Here is a 3281-nt window from a genome sequence, read left to right as displayed (position 1 = left end):
AAGAAGTGTTAGACCACATTTCATATCAGATGATTTATTTATATTAGGGACTGGATTTTGTTTTTAATCAACACAAAAATATAAAATATATTAGTGAAGAAGAAATATAATATGAAAATTTTGCTAATAATATAACAAAAATTTATATTTAGGGAAACCTAAATATTATTAATGTGAAACCATCAGCAACTTTTATTGCAGTTCATTGTGCTGTATATTAGCATATAGGTTCTAGATGTTTGAATAGTTTCACTGAAAAAGATCAATGCTTGTATATCTACTTAATGTAGACTTTGTGTATAGTTTACAATATTGTATAGTTTACAATATTGGCATGATAGAGAGATCATATTTGTTCCAAAAAAGTTTTAAAATATGTATTAAACTTCCCTACCAATATATTTATTAATTTTAGTAACAATTCTGTTATTGGCATACAGTGACAGTTCTACATTTATCAGACGTCAGTGGCAACAATATAACATTTACAAGATGTTAGGTGACTTTGTCTGGTTAGCACTAGAGCATCTGGCAATGCACATGGTCAAGCAGAGGACACAGACGCCAAGTGCTGAAAGACAGCGGTCTGACTCTCATCTTGTTGGATATCAGTGTATTTTTGGCTCCACCGATGTATCAGTAGAACTAAATAAATCTCTGGCAATCAAATTCAGTTCTATAAATAGTTACAACTTTATTTTAAACACCTAGGATATTAATATGGAAATGATAAGAAATCATTTCTCTGGTATTTACGTGTTACTGTTTACTGGATCTATGAAAGCATCAGAATTCCTCCTGCTGTGGACAAGCACTTCTTTAGAAACCTGGGACTGGCTCATGGTTCTGGGGTCAGGTTTCCCCATTCAGGTTTCTGTATGCCGGTATTTAGTTAGGTTTGTTCTGTTTCTTTCATTTAACATTTAATGACATATGCCTTTCATACTCTGGCTTTTCAAAAAGAGGATTAAAAAAAAGCATAGATAAGTCAATAGAAACTCACCATTTCTGTTGTTTGTTTGTTAGGTTTATTGCCGTTCATTAATTAGACCTAACCTCACTCAAAATCAACAGTTGTGCTTGCTTTCAGAGATGAATAACTATAAAAGGATAAAAATACAGAGAAATAAGACAATTGAAAGATAATATTTTTAAAAAATATGAAAACAAATTGAAGCCAATGGCAAGACTGATACGTAGAAATTTCAGTCTTAGCCAGTATTTGACCACAAACTGGGATGGTGTGTTTTCATAGCCAAAACTAGAGGACAAATGGCTTAGCTAAGAGAGGCATAAAACCCTAACTGATGAATGGCAGACAGTCCGATGTAAAGTTAAGTTGACAAGGTGTGATAAAGTTAGAGAACAAAGCTGGATTTTTAGAGGCTCTACACCAATGTTATTTATTTGATGATTTATAACTGATAGTGTATATCTTGTTAAATTTTTTTGAAATTGCTTTTATAAAAATTATTAAATTACTAACCAACAGTGAAAGTAAGTATAAATGGCACAAGCACAACAAAATTTTTCTAAAATATTGGGCAATTAGTCCAAAGTGTTGAGTTGAGTTCAGGGCAGCTTTCCTATTCTGTTAATTGAACTTTGGGACACTGAGCCCTGGTCGAGTGGCTTAGTTGATTGGACCATTGTCCCATAAACCCAAAGACTGCTGGTTTCAATCCCAGTCATGGCACATTACTAGGCTGCAGGTTCCATTCCTGCTCTGGGAACAGTATGGGAGGCAGCCAATTGATGTTTTCCTCTCACTCCCTCTCTCTAAAATCAATAAACATATCCTCGGGTGAGGATTAAAGGGGAAAAAAAAAAAAACTTTGGGACACTGAAACACAAGCTAGGGGAGATGTTTGGATAGAAAGCATTATTTCCAACCTACATAAGTGATGAAGAAATGGAGTAATTAATAAATGATAATTCCTTAGGAACTATATTTTTCTGCAGACTTTGTCTGTTCAAGGACAACATCCCATTAAAATGCCATAGTTCAGTTTAAGTGTAGCCAAAATATAGAAATGAGTCAGGTTTATTGATGACATCTACTAACCCAAAAGTGACCCATGTCTCTTCTCATTGTGGTCCTTCAGCGTCTCTCAATCCATTGTGGCACAGGAAAAAAATGATATAGGTTGAGTTAGAGCAAGCGAATTTGAATCTCAGTCCTCACTTGATATCATTCTTCCATTTTAAACAAATTAATTTATTTCTTCTGCAAGGTATTCAGAAACTCTTTCTTGCACATGAGTTTTCTCTCATCATGGAAAAATTTGGGAAGCATTCTAGTTCAAGTAAATATATGGGCTTTGTGGCTACCTAACCCTGCCCTACACTTCCACCACTTTACAGTTACTTGGACTTAGGAAAAGTGTTGAATCTCTCCAAGCTTCCATTTTCTATCCTAGAAATGGAGGTAATGATCCCTACCTTCAAGATTGTGCAGAGTATTAAACATATTTAAAATGTGTGGCATATAGCAGATACTTGTTAAATGACAATAAACATTGTTGAGACTATATCTGTCATTACTAATAGTATTATTGCAGTTATATATATTTTTGGTGATCTAAATTTTATTGTTTTTTATTTTTATTTAATTTATTTGGGTGACACTCGTTAATAAAATTATATATGTTTCAGATGTACAATTGTATAATACACCATCTACATATTGTATTGTACATTTATCACCCCAAGTCAAATCTCCTTCCACCACTATTTACCTGCCATTTACCCTCTTCTACCTCTCCTCATCCCCATTTCCCTCTGGCCATCATCATACTGTTATCTGTGTCCATTAGATTTTCTTTTTTTTCCTTACTTAATCCTTCTACCCTTCTCACCCAGCCCCCAACTCCCCCCACCTTGACCACTGTCAGTCTGTTCTCTGTATCCATGAGTTTGTCTCCATTCTGTTAGTTCATTTCATTCATTAGGTTCCACACATTAGTGAAATCGTATGGTATTTGTTTTATTCAAGGTATTACTTACTTTCCTTAACCTTAGGCATATTAAATATTTCACAGTCCCTTGGAGATTTTACAGTTTAGTGGCAACACTTTAGGCAACAGAATTACAATATATAAAAGAGACACCCCAGTAGCCCTTTGACTGAAGCAGACAGAGGGCCAGGATCTCCACCTGGCTAGCTGCCTCCTCATTAGGTACACACTACACAGAGACCCCTGAAGCCATTCAGTAGAACCCATAATATCTAAGTAATATGCTTTGGAAAATCCTAGTCTGAAAGGTTTATTTTATAGATA

The 3281-nt window shown here is 34.6% G+C and overlaps 1 pseudogene; it reads left to right on the top strand.

Moving 5' to 3' along the window:
• The first annotated feature begins 1551 nt into the window (after positions 1-1551).
• LOC112302938 (small nucleolar RNA SNORA36 family) lies at positions 1552-1662 on the top strand (annotated as a pseudogene).
• Positions 1663-3281: the final 1619 nt, after the last annotated feature.

Source organism: Desmodus rotundus, chromosome 1 (genome assembly GCF_022682495.2).
Source record: "Desmodus rotundus isolate HL8 chromosome 1, HLdesRot8A.1, whole genome shotgun sequence".
NCBI lineage: Eukaryota > Metazoa > Chordata > Mammalia > Chiroptera > Phyllostomidae > Desmodus > Desmodus rotundus.
Note: the sequence above shows the minus strand (reverse complement) of the source record. Positions and strands in the feature narration are given on the sequence as shown.